Source organism: Streptopelia decaocto, assembly GCF_964273445.1.
Source record: "Streptopelia decaocto genome assembly, chromosome: 5".
Classification (NCBI taxonomy): domain Eukaryota; kingdom Metazoa; phylum Chordata; class Aves; order Columbiformes; family Columbidae; genus Streptopelia; species Streptopelia decaocto.
Genome location: NC_138659.1, coordinates 34,686,118 through 34,701,395, shown reverse-complemented (window position 1 = coordinate 34,701,395; position 15,278 = coordinate 34,686,118). Strand labels below are relative to the sequence as shown.

The 15,278-nt window shown below is 50.6% G+C and overlaps 1 protein-coding gene across 5 annotated transcripts in view; it reads left to right on the top strand.

The window, feature by feature from the left end:
- Window positions 1–15,278, top strand: part of SGPL1 (sphingosine-1-phosphate lyase 1) — a 231,618-nt gene that overhangs the window by 83,999 nt on the left and 132,341 nt on the right. For all 5 annotated transcript variants that reach the window (XR_014184160.1, XR_014184161.1, XR_014184162.1 and 2 more), the window contains 2 exons: window positions 6,243–6,331; window positions 7,418–7,551. The gene's annotated coding sequence lies outside the window, so the exon portion shown is untranslated. The remainder of the gene's footprint in view (window positions 1–6,242; window positions 6,332–7,417; window positions 7,552–15,278) is intronic.

The window sequence follows — 15,278 nt, the reverse complement described above, 5'->3', positions numbered from 1 at the left end:
TCGGCTTCATGTTTATGCCAATTCTCCTCACGTCCCGCTCGCCTCCCTGTCCCCTGATAGGGATCTCAGTTGCTGGCATTGCTCCCTTCCCATGCAGGTGGCTGGCTTTCTTCTGCCTGTAATAACTTTCCCATGCGGTCAGGAGCCATATTCTCGGTGCTTTTAAATGTTTTATCTCTGCGCCCAATCCCTCTTCGTCCGTCTGTCCTTCTGATGTGTCTAAGTAGCCTTTTTGCTAAAAATAGGGGCAGCGAGTGGATGCAAGTGGGTGTGAGGAAGCAAAAGGATTTCTCTGCTTGCAGGTTGTGCCCGTGACAGCGGGCTTGGAGCCTTTCTTCATTCATTACCATCATAACTAAGAAATGCACTCCAACACTTCCAAAAAGGCTGGAGGAGAAGCATAAGACCAAATTCCTCCTGCAAACCGAATCATAACGCTGAATCCCAAGTGTCCCCGAGCAGAAAAGAAAGAATAATAATAAAAAAACCAATCTCTGTAAGGTATTATGTGAGCTTTCTGGATTATCTTCAGCAATCTCTTCAGCAAGGTAGTTGAAAATACCAGGTTTTCAGGGGAATCAGATGCCTTGCAGTGTGTGTTTTGGGTACCTGTAAGGCCTTTAGAACATCTGCCTTCATTTGTATTCTTCACTCACCGCTTAACTGGCCTCGGCCACACATGCGCTCCATCAGATACTCAGACAATTCCTCTTGATGGAGAAGCAAAGCTTTGTGGTGCTGCTTCTGTCCTGTTGCTGGCAAGTGCATCCCTTAGAACATTGCACTCCTTTCATTTCGTTTCAATTACATAGTTAGTTATCTTTATCAATCTTATCACATGGGGAAGCTGGGGATGGCGAGAAGGGATGTGGAAGTTTGCAGGCAGCCAGAATAAAACCCCTTCACTGTGATGCTTCACCTCATGTCCGAACCTACTGCCTCGTGTCTCAAATGCATTCATTTCTAGCCCCATTAACACCCATCCTTTATAAACCTCTGTTCCCCTTCCCTGTCATTATTGCAGCTTTTAGATTAATTCTTACCAATTCTTTTTTTTCATGGAGCAAAATAGAAAAGATATCTAGAATGCAATAATAAAAATAATCCTAAACAACGCAACCAACCAACCAAATTTAGTAAAGCAGCAGTTTGCACAGAGCAAAGTTGCTTTTTTTTATTATTCCCTTAATGCTTCAACATGTAATTGGGCTGCAGGTAAGGGGCTGAATAAGTCATTGATGGAAGGACAAAGATGCCGAGTTTCTCAGCAGAGTGGGGCGAGTGACACTGGGGACAGCACTGGGGTGGTGGGACTGGCCCGGCTTCTCTTTGGTGGGCAAGACCTTAAAGGGAGTGAACCGGTAAGAATCTAAACTGCACAACTTCTGCGTGCTCCTTCAAACTCCTCGCCACCTTGGGTTTTTTGATATGGATGCATAGGATACGGCCACACAACTGTTTTATTGTTGTCATTGTACATATTCAGATCCCAACCAGGTCAAATTTTCTATGCCAAGTATGGGGCGGTTGGGCTGGATCTTTTTCCTCCCCCTAGATGAAGCTCTTTGCTTCGTGCACCTGTAGAATGACTTCAGAGTGCTGCGTGTAGTATCTTTTTTCCAGTTTCTCCCTTTGTTGATTTGGATCCTAAAGCAGGAAAACCAATACTGAAATTCTCGCGCCTTCTCTTAATTTATTTAGTGCTACTGTGGCTCTGCTCAGCGAGGGCGCCTCAGCAGGAGGGTTTTAGCAGCCGAGCCCCACTGTGCGGTGCATGGGAGCATCTCTGCTGCAGCCCCCCGAGTGCTGCTGGACAGTAAATCAATAGTTCTTCGGTAACTCAAACCCAAAGCAACGTTGTGCTGGGCTCCACGCGTGGCGGGGCTGATCCTCCTCTCCTCCTCCTGCTGATCCGGTGCGTTGCTTCTGAGATGCTGTCGTAAAGACTCTTTTTTGGGGGGGAATATGTTAGATGAGATGGAAAACCAGGCTGAATTCCTTGCTGAGCTGCCTCCTTCATGCCTCTTGATGCGTCCATCTGGTAGCGGAAAGGAAGACATCATTAATTTTCAGCCTGATCTCTACTGAAGGATTGAGCTCCTTCTCCTCATGGTCACCACTAGTCTAGAAGATGCCAAGACGGCTTCAGTGCTGGTCAGGGCTGTGGGAAGTGGTGACCCCGGCTGATGGGTTGGTTTGTTTGCAGGTGCTGCCACACAGCTTCTAGTACCCCTGGGACCAGACCTTTGAGGGTTTCTGCTGTTGCTTTTATTCCATTTCAGGGGCAACACCCTGTCCCCCTCTTCAGAAATAATTGCAGTCTCTCCTCCATGGTCTGGAGATGAGAGAGTTGGGGTGTTCAGCTGGGGAAGAGAAGCTCCGGGGAGACCTTATTGTGGCCTTTCAGTACTTAAGAGGAGCCAATAAGAAAGATGGGGACAGGCTTTCCAGCAGGGCCCATTGCGATAGGACAAGCGATGATGGTTGTAAACTAAAGGAGGGAGATTCAGGCTGAACATGAGGAAGAAGTTTTCACGATGAGGGTGGTGAGAGCCTGGCCCAGGTTGGCCAGAGAGGGGGTGGATGAACCATCCCTGGAGACATCCCAGGCCAGGCTGGACGGGGCTCTGAGCAACCTGAGCTGGTGAAGATGTCCCTGTCATGGCAGGGGGGGCACTGGGGGAGCTGGGAAGGTCCCTTCAGCCCAAACTTATGATTCTATGACCCAGTCTCTCTGTGCCAGGTCTGGTGGTGGCTGCTGCTCCGCAGGTGAACAGGCAAAGAGAGGATGAGGATGGAGGAAGAGTGACCTCTTCAAACCTGGGCTGCTATCTATTGCTGCCGGCGCAAAGGGGCTACATTTGTCCCTTGTGCAGTCCTCGCTGTGACCTGCTGCTGTGGCGTGCTTCCAGGAGAGTCATCAGGCACTAAAAATACCCGGGAATAGCTGATGGTGTGTCTTATCTCCACACGTTAGCGCAACGAGCCGGGAGACCGACTCCAGCTGGGGCGCTGCTGCCCGTGGTCGGCTGCTCCCCCGTCCTGCTGGGCCAGGACAGAAGTTTGCTGGTCTCCTCAATGGGACTCAGAGGTCACGGCGCCTTGGCTTCGCTCCACGGCCTCACCGCCACGCTTGCGAGGCTGTCGGAGCCACTTTTCCTCTCGCGCTGTGAAACCAGGCATTGACAGGCAGGTCAGCTCTTCCAGCGCTCGTGGCTTTTAGTGCCTTTTGCAGGCAGGGTGTCGGACCTTTGGCACAGCTTCGCTTGGCTCTCCAGATGTAACTTCACACCAGAGGGACTGAAGTCTTCCAGCTTCTCCTCATCCTCAAGTGGGAATGAGGAGCTGGTGTCCGGAGTATCCAAAGTCTTAAAGCACAGCCCCTACTTATCCGTGAAGGGATGATGGGTGCAAACACCTTCACCTTTCTCTTACAGGACCAGCCAGAACTCCTGGAGTGTTCCACAAGAAAGGAAGAGCCAAGAGCTTGCAGTGTGTGCTGCGATGTTCTTCTGTCTGTCGTGTGACCAGAACTTTGCTGCTTTTCCTCCTCTCCACACTTCCATTTGTTGCCTGTTATCATTCAGGGCGCTGTTCTATTCTGTGGGATTTCCTGCTAGATGGTGCAAAGCCAAGTGCCACAGGGCTCCGAGGAGCTGCTGTGGACCTCACTGGTTCACTTGGGCCTCTTTGGTGGCCAGATCTGGAGGTTACAGCCGTGGGCTTGCTCTGGTGCAGTTGTGGGTCATAACCACCTAATAGAAAAGCCTTGGCCGCTCTGGGCAGCCTGTGTCAGGTAGAGGAGGTGTCCTGGACACCCCACTGTGTTAAATACCTGTTTTATTCTAGTCTGTGCCTGAAGGGACCCGTGCTCCATGGCCTTGTGTGCTGGGTTGCAAATAGGAGGATGCTCTACTTTAGCAAAGCGCGTTGGGTTCTTCAATCAGCGATGGCCGTGTCCGTAACCTTGCTTGTAACAGCCCTCGGAAATGACTACGCTTTGTCATCCATGCTAAACACATTCAGCCCTGGAAAATAATGATGGGGAAGGTGTCTCTTGGTGGAAAAAGGGGCAAGTTCTTTGGCTGGAAACGCCAGCCTGTGGCCATGCAAACCAGGCTCGAGGGCTGGGCAATCGCTGCAGTTCGACTGTGCTCAAGCTCTGGGTTTTTTTTTTTTTGCTTTAAACTCATCTCTCGCTTTTAATTCAGCTGTTGTATTTATGACTCTCGCTTTCTAATTACAGGTGGTTTCCCTGGGAAGCTGGTCTGTGTGCATGCTGGGGAAGCGGGATGTGGTTCCCTCGCTGCAGCTCCGATCAAGTGTGGAGTTCAGCGAGGGGACAGCGAGCAGGATTCAGGAGGAGATGGGTGTCTGCTGTCCTCCCGCACTGCAATTGCCTCTTTCCTTATTTATAAGTGCAAGCAAACAGGTGCTAAAAGCTTTTCTCTCTTGTCCTTCTCCTTGCGTTGCACGGACTGTCTCCCGAGATCTCTCGTTGCGACGTGCTCTCTCCCTCCAAAGCTACTTCTGCGTTTCTTGGTATTTCTGCAAGGACTTGATTTATCTATTTGTCTTCCCATCTCCTTTGTTATAACTGGGTTTGGGCAAAGGACTGGCTGGAGTCATTCTCTATGGGGGACGTGGGTTTTGGAGATTGCCTACTCACATCAAAAATGGCTTTTTTTTCATCCGGGTGCTGTCTGGCATCCCCATTCAGGGTCACCTTTTGGACTAGTTGAAGGGTTATGCTCTAACAAAGTTAGTACCTGTGAATCTCTGCTTCGGTGCCCTCAGTTTGCTCATTCAATCCAGTTGCCTGGATGGATCCTATGGGTATCGATTCGCCCTCAGAAGGACGCAGCTTTGGGAACAGGTTGCGTATATCTTCTGTATGGCACGGTTCCTTAACCTTTCTGCTCCACAAGAACCCAGAAAGCCTCATAAATCCCTTCAGGTGCTCATTGTGGCTGCTCATGGTGTGTTTTTAACCAGGCAGCTTCTAGATGTGCTCTCTTGAACTGTTTTCAAAACCCCATCACTGACGCTGTCACTCAAGAAAAATGTATTCATTATTATTATTATTATTTTTAGGAAATATGCAGTCTCACCTCATGCATAAAATTAGTTTAACGAAACGGCAGGAATGGGAAGGAATACTGGCCTTCCTGTGCTTGTTTGGGGAGCAAGCGAACAATTTCTTTGCTCCTTCTCAGGCCACAGATGAGCCACGTGTCATTGAAACTGCATTGAAACTGCTTCCTGTGGAAGGCAGGAGTAGTGGGGAGAGGAGGACATGAATGAAAAACCCAATGGTTCTCCACACCCCCACCCTTCTTGTACCACCCTCTTCTGGTCTGTCTGACATGTCCAGCATCTCTGGGTACCCTTTGCTTTGCTGCTGTCCTTGCCCAGGTCTCCACGTGTCTCTTGATGTAGATTTTCATGCGAGCTGGTAGGAACTTTGTATCCTGGGGAGCCCGTTGTCTTCTCAGACTTTGGTGGAATGGGTCAACTATTAATGGAATTAGAGTGAGAAAGGCCGAAGGATGGGTTGGGTATAAGTGTGGGAAGGAGGCAATTAGAGGCAAACTGATTTTATTTCCATCAATGGACGTGAACCAAGTCGAGGTTCTGCGTGTCTCCCCGTTCCTTCCTTCCCTTGCAGTTTGTATGGGATGTTGACACTTTTCCCTCTTCTTCTTGGCTGTAGGAGATAGACGCTTTTTAAACTGCAAGGTGAGGCTTTTTTCAGCTCATCAAATCCTCTCTGGTGGCACCAGGGCTGTGAGAAACCCTAAAAGACTTTGAGATAGGCTGCATGCAGTCTCCTTTCTTTTGGATGCCAACCTCTGGCTCCCTGTCCTCCAACAGCCTTACATCCTTGTGATGGCTTCCAGCACCTCCTCACCCTTGGGCTCCTGCAGCTCTCTGCTTACTCCAAGCTCTTTCCTCCCTCCAAGTTGTCTTTGGTCCCCATCCATCTCCCAGCTTTCCTCTACAGCTCTTCTTAAATTCGCCTCTTGATGCTCTTTGGAGATCTCCTTTCCATTCCCCACACTTTCTTCTCACAATGGCCCAGGTGCCTCCAAGGTGGTGTTTGACCCCAGCCCCTTCCCAGAGGATGCACTCAGCATCTTCCTAGAACACCAAATCACATGCACCACAGGAACATGCTCGGATTTATGTCGTACTGTTAAATACCATTGGCTTTGCTGACCAACATCTACATTACGTTGCAGCGACAAAATCTCCCTGAAGCCTGGAAACAAGTGAAGACACCATGAAAGAGCGCCTGGGTGTGGGAACAGCTCCACTGGTGCACAAAAAGGTATATACAAATGTATTTTTAAGCCTGCTTTTCCTCCTTCTCCCCATTGCCACGGCTTGGTCTTGCTGTAGAGCACGCGCGTTGGTGGCTGCTGGTGGTGCCTGGATGATGGAAGCACTGATCCAGCTCGCGGCCCGACCCTGTTTGACATGGCGATGTGCTGTGCGGCCAGCGTTAAGCTCGTCTCTAGAGCTTCTCTAAGCCAGGATCACAGGCCAGATTGAATCAGAGGAAAACCTTACAGCTTTTCCCAGAGCTCCTGCTCTCCGAGGGGGGATTTCCAGAGTACATGGGGATTTGTTAGTGACGTGGGATCTTGAGTAGAGCAGCCTTGGCTGGGAGGTTTTATCTGTTTTTATAGCTAGCACAGGTGGGTTTTTCTGCGATAAAAGCTGTAAACACCAAAGAAGCCAGGACGCTTCTTCCTGGATTGTAATAATCCACTTCTAGCTCTGATTCACCCCACAGGAATAGGACTCGCTGCAAGTATGGCCCAGGTCAAGCTCTGTTTGTAGGAGATAAGAGGGTCAAGCCTGGAACCAGTTCCTTCAGAGGCGAGCTGGGCAAAGAGGGGGTGCTGCTGGTGTCCCAATGGGGGAGAAATTCAGGGAGACCCAGCCCCTTGGTACACATCAGAGAATCCACCGATACCCGTCTCTGGTTTCTTGGGGAGAGTTTTCCTTGCTCTTGCAAAGAAAAGTGGACATTCCCTTAAAATACCTTTCAGTGTGAGCTACCTGGTGCTGTTTTACTTGGCAGGAGTGCAGTTGCTTTCTCTCTCCTTTAAACTGGCTGTGATTGGAAGAACGCTTCCCCTAAATGTTCCCTAAGAAGTTCTCATTGAAATAGTGATGACTTGGGCTTGGTGCATCCATCCCGTAAGGCAAACAAGCAGCCCAAGCTTAAATGCTGCACCAACTGTAAACCTTTTGTTTTCTAACTGGGAAATTGATTTTAAATCCAAACCTCTTTAAAAATCTAATTAATTTCCTTAAAAAAAATAAAACCAGGGAGAGTCTTTTTCTCTGTCATGCTCCAACGGGCAAAAGGAGGAGAAGGAAATAATTCTTGGCTGTGTTTCTTCAGGGCGTCCTGTTGATAACCTGGATAATCCGATTCTGATTTTGGCCTCGAGTCTGTTCCTGTGGACAATCGCATTTCTTCAAGGACCGAAGACTGCACTGCTGAGTCAGACCTGGAGCAGAATGTCTGTTTTAGTGGTAAGCTTTCATGGTTGCTTTTTGTTTTCTTAGCCACCAAAGGCCCTATAGGAAGCTTTTATCATCTTAGCAGTGGCTGCTTTATAGAAGATAGCTGTGGGTATGCCAACCACAACCCAGTTTTCCTCCCCTCTTCCTCCCCTCTTCCTCCCCTCTTCCTCCCCTCTTCCTCCCCTCTTCCTCCCCTCTTCCTCCCCTCTTCCTCCCCTCTTCCTCCCCTCTTCCTCCCCTCTTCCTCCCCTCTTCCTCCCCTCTTCCTCCCCTCTTCCTCCCCTCTTCCTCCCCTCTTCCTCCCCTCTTCCTCCCCTCTTCCTCCCCTCTTCCTCCCCTCTTCCTCCCCTCTTCCTCCCCTCTTCCTCCCCTCTTCCTCCCCTGCTTGTGGGGTTAAAAGAGAGAGAGAGAGGTGGGGTAGTAAAATGTGAAAGACAAGCGTATCCCTTGTGAGGTGTTTTGGAGAGAGTGTTCACGTGTGTGTGCCGTCTGCCCTGAAGAGAAAGATGAATTTGGAGAGAGGCTTGTGTGTACGTATCAAATCAAAGGTGTTTTGGCTGAGCAATCCATTTTCCATGCTTATTTAGGCAGTGACGCTCTTGCGTTTGGCTGGGGCTGTGGGATCTGCTTTGCCCATCAGGTGCCTATAGGTCAAGTGCTCAAATCCTAGCTCTTGAGTCCCAAAGTCCTTTAATCTTAACCTTTATGTTCTGTCTTTTACCACGCTCTCTGCAGCAAGGAGTTCACCAGCCTTCCCTGACTTTTCCTCCATTCTTTGGTGTAGCTGCAGCTGATTTTGCTCCGGGTAAGAAAAGGAGATGGGTTGTTCTGCATCTACAGCTGCCCGAGGATACAAGCGTGTGTGTCCCACGTGTCTTGTCTTTGCAGAGGGGTTTCTTCCCCTCCCTGGTCTTGGTGAGGCATTTCTCCTGCAAGCAGAGGGATGCTGGAGCAGGGGAATGCCAGCGGACTCCTTCCCCCCATCCTTTCGTGCCCATCGCGTACCCGCAGCCACCTCGGCGCTGGGCTTGCTTATAGGAACATTGTCAAGCAAAATTCTTTCCACCAAGAGGGATGTTTTCAGCTACTCAGTCACCCTCAAATGGCGAAGACACGGCACATCATCTGCATAAAATTAATTTATTTAGTTAAGGGAGGTGTTAATTAAGAGATCTCATTTATTGTGTCTCTGCAGACAGCTCTCGAGGGCCTTTTGAATTGTCATCTCTGGTGACAGCAAAAGCTAATGGTGTCACCAGTTAATAGCGGAATGATTCACGCTGAGGGACGAAACGGGAGATGGTGGAGGAGGAGTGAAGGAGACGTGGCAGGAGCTGGCAGCAGAGCCTCAGGAGCACCTTGGAAATGGCCTCAAGTTGCATCAGGAGAGGTTTAGATTGGATATTTGGAAATTTCTTAGTGGAAATGGTTGTGAGGCACTGGAACAGGCTGCCCAGGGCGGTGGTGGAGTCGCCATCCCTGGAGGGGTTGAAAAGATGCGTAGATGAGGTTCTTAGGGACATGGATTGGTGGTGGACTTGGCATTGTTGGGTTTGTGCTTGGGCTTGGTGGTCTTAATGGTCTTTCCAACCCAAACGGTTTGATGGTTGGCAGGGCAGAGCAGCTGAGCAAGCCCACGGGTGCCAGGGCACGTGCAGCCAAAATATAGATCAAACCAAAAATAACCGACTGTCCGTGTGATCTGAACTGGAAAAGAATCGTTGAGTTATTTGAGATAATCAACTCTTTCTGCACACCGAGAGGTTAATTCTCTTTGGTTAATCAGGACGTGTCAATGTGATAACTGAGGGTAGGAATGTAGACCTAACACCAAACTTACGGGTTTATATTTAAAATCTCTTAGAAAATAACGAATACCCTTTATCTGATAGCGTTACATGCTCCAGTACAGCTGTTTAGAGGCATCTCCTTCAGGAAAAGCTGTGTCTACACTTTTTTCCCCTATTTTTCTTTTCTCCTCCTTCTCATGATCTGTATCAAGTCGCTTTTGGAGGGAAATTGATATTCTCTTGATGCAGAAAATAGGCCAAAAGGAAAACAAAACCCTAAAGCGTTCCAGCAGAAATGCTGGACTTGCTGAGCAGGTGCTTCTGCCTTCTCCTCGTCAAAGACGGTTTGTGTTTTCAGCTGCACGATTTGTTCAATAAATGCAGCATTGCTGTGCTTGGTAAACCAGCCCCATCTCTTCTGGGCTTTCCCCCTCGTGTGTCCTCCAGGCTCACAAACCCCACTCTGGTCGCAAAGCCAAACTTCCAATTTCTGTCCCCAAAGAAGCGTGAGGGGCGGAGGGCGACGGTGCCACAGCCGTTTTCCAGCAAAGGAGCCTCCTCCCGGCTCTCCATGCGGCGAGATGATTGAACAAGTTTGTATTCAGGGAGAATATGGGGCACCTATAGAAAAATATACGCCTGCTAGAAGGTTATTGTAACCGTCTCTTGTTGCACATACCGAACTGGCAATTTTCTCCAGGTTGCTGATTTGTTTTTCTTTAACTAGCGGACATGTATTACTTCTTCCTTTTTTAATTGACTTCCAGTGATTTAAACTGGTGTAAACATCAACCTCATATAGGCTACCATTATTTAATCTTTATATATATATATTCTAAACTTGTTTTGAAGCATGTGTAGAATGGCAGCGGCCACACAGCTCGGATAAGCCCCTGGTTGTGCCCCTGCCAAGGGGGATGGAGGTTTTGGGGTGGTTTTCTGATGCGATGAGCTCAGCATTGGTTTGTATTGTGCTCAGCTGCTCAGGAGTGGTTTGAAAGAGAGAAAAGGCATTTTCCCAAGCAAACGTTGTGGGGATTTCAGTGTGGAAGCATCACCGAGCTCCCATTGTGGTAACGGGACCTTTTCCCCTCTGAGTTAGCTCTTCCCTTGTGATGCTCTGCTGGAGACAGGCAGAATAGGGAAATGTGGTGTGAGATGGAAGTTTCTTGCTCCTGGTCTAATCCCAAAGCAATAGCCAGGCTTTCCTGTGTAGGGTGAGTTCTTTTCCCTTTGGGAAGAGCTTTTTCTGCCTGGGGATCGGCTCCTCGGAAGCCACGTAGGGTCTTATCGAGGCTTGCTGTGGATTCTCCGCTGGCTGCTACGGTTGCATCCCCAGGGCTGCCTTGTCTTGCAAACTGCTCTTGTACGGCACGGCCTCAGTTTGTGCAAGAGGAGCAGCAAAGCAGTGGCCTCGCTGGTGTAAATGATGGGAGATGGGTGGAAGGGAGCGCAGATACAGCTCCGACCTGCCCGGGAGGGATTGTGGCTCTGCATGGAGCGGGAGCGCCGGAGCCCTGAGGAAGGGGATGCTGGGGGAGCAGGAGGCAGAATCATTGGGGATTCATTTAAACCGTGGTGTCAGATCCTATAAATCGGAGGGGCTTTTGCATATTTCCATATTTATATATGAAAATACCACCAAGTGGCTTAAAGGCAATTGAAATAAAAACAGGGCTGTCAGAGCTTGAAAAGTACCGGCAAATCTCTAACAGACCGTTTAATACAATAGTATGGGCTTGGAAAAAAAGCTCCAAGCGGAGGGAGGATTTTTGCATGCAAACGCCTGGCCGGCCCCGTGTTGGTGCCTCGGGTTAATGTGGGGAGGGTGTGGGGTGAAGGGACCTTTCAGCCTGGTTTCCATCACACAAGGAGGTGCTGGAAGGGACTCTGGGCTGCTTGGGTTTCCCTCGGGTGCTTTCTCACTGCCTGGTGTGTGCTGCGATGGTTTGGGGTGGGTGGGAAGCTGAGCTCCATGGCTCCTCACCCCAAAGCTGCAGGCTGGGGAGGGCCTGTGGGGCTGAGCATCGGTGTTAGGGATACAGATGGGAGCACTGGCATGAGGGGGTGCAAGCATTTTACATCCCGCAGAGGCTGTATTTGGGTGCAGGCTGTTTCCCTTCCTAGTGGAGACTGTTTCTTTCCCTCTCCCATGAGTGTGCTCTTTTCCTTTCTCATCTTTGGTTATCGGTCAAAACGAGAATTCTTCAAGCCACTGGTCCGAATCACCCCCACTGACCTTCTGCCGGTTAGCGAGTCACTTCCCATGGATTAATTTGAGGAAGCATTGCAGAGATTTACGCTGAGTGGGTACAGTGGCCCTCCAGGTTTGAAAACATACTCCTTAAGTGACTCCAACATCCTCGTGCTGCTTTTTGGATGCCTTTAGACCTTGTCCTCCTTGGCTGGGCTTGGGTTACCTGGTCAGTGCTCAGCTCTTTCTGCTCTCCCCGAGTCGGCCCCGAATGTCAGTGCAACATACTGTAGCTCTTAGGTCTGGCCTCTGGTTTTTATACACACCAAACACCTCTAAAGAGAAGCTCCAGCTTTCTTGATGCAAGGACAAGAGCGAGCCTCCCCCTTCTCAGTCATTCAGGGCTTGTTTCTCCCCCTCTTCAGCTGCAAGCTGGGGGCTGCTGCCACATCTTCACTTCTGAAGTCTCCAAATCAAAAGGAAATAATTAGCAGAGGACGAGAAAGCTTGGACAACAACAAGCTGTCAAGAAGGAGAAGGTGCTAATGTGGCTGTCATCCCGCTTCCCTCCTGGGCGCTCCCCGGAGGTGGCAGCCTGGGCGCTCGGTGTCCGATGGAGGAGAGGACAGGACGCGAGGCTGTCCCCAAACGTCAGCTCTCGTCTCATGAAGACGCATCTTGCTCCGGGCCGGTTCCTCCTGCTGTCCCCTGCCGCGTGGTCGGGAGGGATTTGCTGCACGGACAGCTTGGACACCGACGGCTGCGGCTTCCCCGGCGCAAGTGCTTTCAGCTTTTATCCGCCTGAAATCGATTTGTATCCTAAAAGTGCCTATTTCTCTTCATTACAGAGAGACAGGCATGCAGAATGAGGAGCTCAGCTGTAGGTGTCTGCAGTTATTAAGTTAAGCAAGACGAATCCCGGTGTCAGCACTTCCCTTGGCATTGCTCAGGGGTTGCTCCTCCTCCTGCAGGACTCCTCGTGGTGACTTTGGCGCGGGGTGACATTCTTGGGAGCCTTGAAACTTGCTGGATACGTTGTGCCTGAGATACGGCGTCACTTCGTGGGAAGAGGCAGGCTCCGAGGCTGTATTTCTGCAGCGGTCCCGCACCGTGGCTTCCTCCTATTTCCTCCTATTCCTCCTTCCATCCTCTTTGCCACAGGATGTATTTTGTAATACTATTCAAAGAGAAAAAAAGCGGGGTATTGGCTTTTCAGGGTCCTGAGCCTCTGAGAAAGTGATGAACGAAACCTTGATTGCGGGACTGTTTTCAGCGGCAAAATAAACCTCAGTTATTCCTCGCGCGTTTTTGGGCTGAGGACCAAGCTCTCCCTGTTTGCAGGTGCTTCTTGCGAGTGTCCTTCCTTCGCCTTGATGAGCAAACAGCACGTGTAATTGCATCTCTAAGGGATCTTCAACTAGACGTTTCTCCCTGATTTATCTTTAATGTTGCTGTCGGCTGAGGTGCTTTGGGATGATTCTGCTTTGTCAGGCTGGAAGATGAGATTCCATGGAGGTCTTCTCTCTTTCTCTCCCCCATCTGTCATCCTTGCTATGGTGATGCTGCTGTAATGGGACACACTGGGCCACTTAACCCCGCAGGAGGACGACACTCTGGTTCCCTTGTCACCCCTACCCTCTGTGTTTCCAGCCTCTGGCCACCAGCGTGCAGAGGTTGTTGCCACCTGTGCAGAACAGGCCATGGTTTGAGGGAAGGACCCAGATTCTGGGGTGCAAGGAGCAGTGGCCCACAGGGCATGGCCAGCTCAGGTCATTGCTACTACCCATTGCTGGGTGGGGGGAAGAAGCAGGGCTTAGCTGCACAAATCCAGAGGTGCAAACATCTGGGGCACTTCATTCAAAGTTGACACAAAGGTTGGGTGTAAACCTTCCCAAAGCTGTGAGCTCTGTGGTGGGCCTGTCACTCCCCATTGCCCCGCTCCATCAGGGCCTTTCTCCTGGCTGCTGGCACCAGCCATGGGCATCACAGGAGGCAGGTTTTAAGGCTGGCAGTGAATTGCTAGGGGGTTTTTGGAGGCCAGGGCTTGTTAAACTCCTAAATGAACTCTTACACACTTCAACCGTGGTCTTCTTGCTGCTGGCTACACAGAGGAGACTTCACCTGGCCAAGGCGAGCCCAAGCATGGGCGAGCTCCCAGCAGCTGGGGCAGAGGGAGCACCAGCTCGGCCTTCAGCAAGACTTTTGCCTGTTGATTTTGAAGAAAGAACGAGGATTTTTGCCAGTAGCCCTGCAGGGATGTACAGTGCAGTGTTTTCTCCAGAGAGACGATTCATTCCTTGGTCTGTTCTTGTGCTCCACCCGTCACATTTATGGCAGCATCTCTCACCTCCTCGTGGGGATTGCTCCCACCTCCTGCCGCCCATCTCCCCACAGGCCCACGCCATGTCCTCCAGGACCCACCGCTTCTTCCTCTACTTGGCATTAGAGGGCACTCAAAGGAAACCTTCCCTCCCACCCTGCTCGCCAGGCTCTGCAGGCTGCCCACCACACCTGGAGCAGAGAGCTGACCCCCAAATGGGACCCAGCCGCAGATTTACCCTTTGCCTTCACCCTCACCGCTTTGTTTCGGGTTTCTGGCCGTGCCTTTGCCGGTCAAAGCCGCTCAGAGTTTTGTCTCTGACATTTGGAAGGCAGCATCTGTGGCGCTGATAAACCCCGCGCGGCTTCTCCCCCGCCTCGCCCTCCGTCTCCTCCTAATTGACATCTCTGAATCTTGTCTCCGTTTGACAAATCAGGCTACTTATTATAAGTGATGACATGTATAAATATTGCAGGCATTCGTTTTACATCTGGATACCCTGATAATAAAAGCTAGCAGAATCTCTTCCTGCCCGCCTTGCATAGCAATTACTACCAAAGGGTTTTCTCCTCCATCACTGGAGCGGGATGTGGAGAGCGAATTGTGTCTGTGACAGCAAGATTTCCCTCTTGCATCGGGAAAACGTGGTTTGGGGCAGTTAAATGACTTATTTTTTTCTCTTCTAGACTAATGCGGCAGCACAGTGAAACCACGCAAGCTGTGGGGGTCTTCCAGGAGCCCTTTGCCTTTGGAAATTCTGGGGTTGGGTGGACCCGAAATTCTGGGGTTGGGTGGACCCAAACTTGTGGGTTTGGTGGACCTTGGTGTCTGGGGTGGGACAGCGGGTGCCATTGCTGGTCGTGGGTGCAGTTTCCACTCGTGGGTGCTGTCCCTGGGTGCTGTGGGAGCCCAGAGCGGGCTCCGCTCCTGCATCCTGGGCTGAAGCTGTCAAATCGCAGGGTATTATTTTTAGCCTGATTTCCCGAGGAAAAGCAGCTTATGCGATTGTACTGTCTGTCAGCACTTTTCCTCCCACCAGCCTCCTCTCCATGAGTTTTGAACCCCTTGTCAAATTTACCAGGAGGGACCGAGAGCTCCCCAGACGTGACGTTCCCGCACGTTCCCCTGCAAATTAGCGCTGGAGGCACCTTCCTGAAGGACCAGGTTGGGTCAGAGCATCAAGGGGCAGCAGGAGATGCCGGGGAAGGTGTGAGATGGGAGGCTGGGAACGGCCTCTCCGCTGAAGGCTTCATATCTCAAATACAGATATTAAGCTTTCATGCCTTAATTAAAGTTAATTTCTGGGAGAGGCGTTTTTATTACAAAAGATTCCTCCAGCTCAGGCGTGTCCACACCATCTGCTTGGGGCCGCAGGGGCAAAGCCCTCGACCCTGCTGGCAGCGGGGACGCTGCGAGGAGCAGCTCAACACAT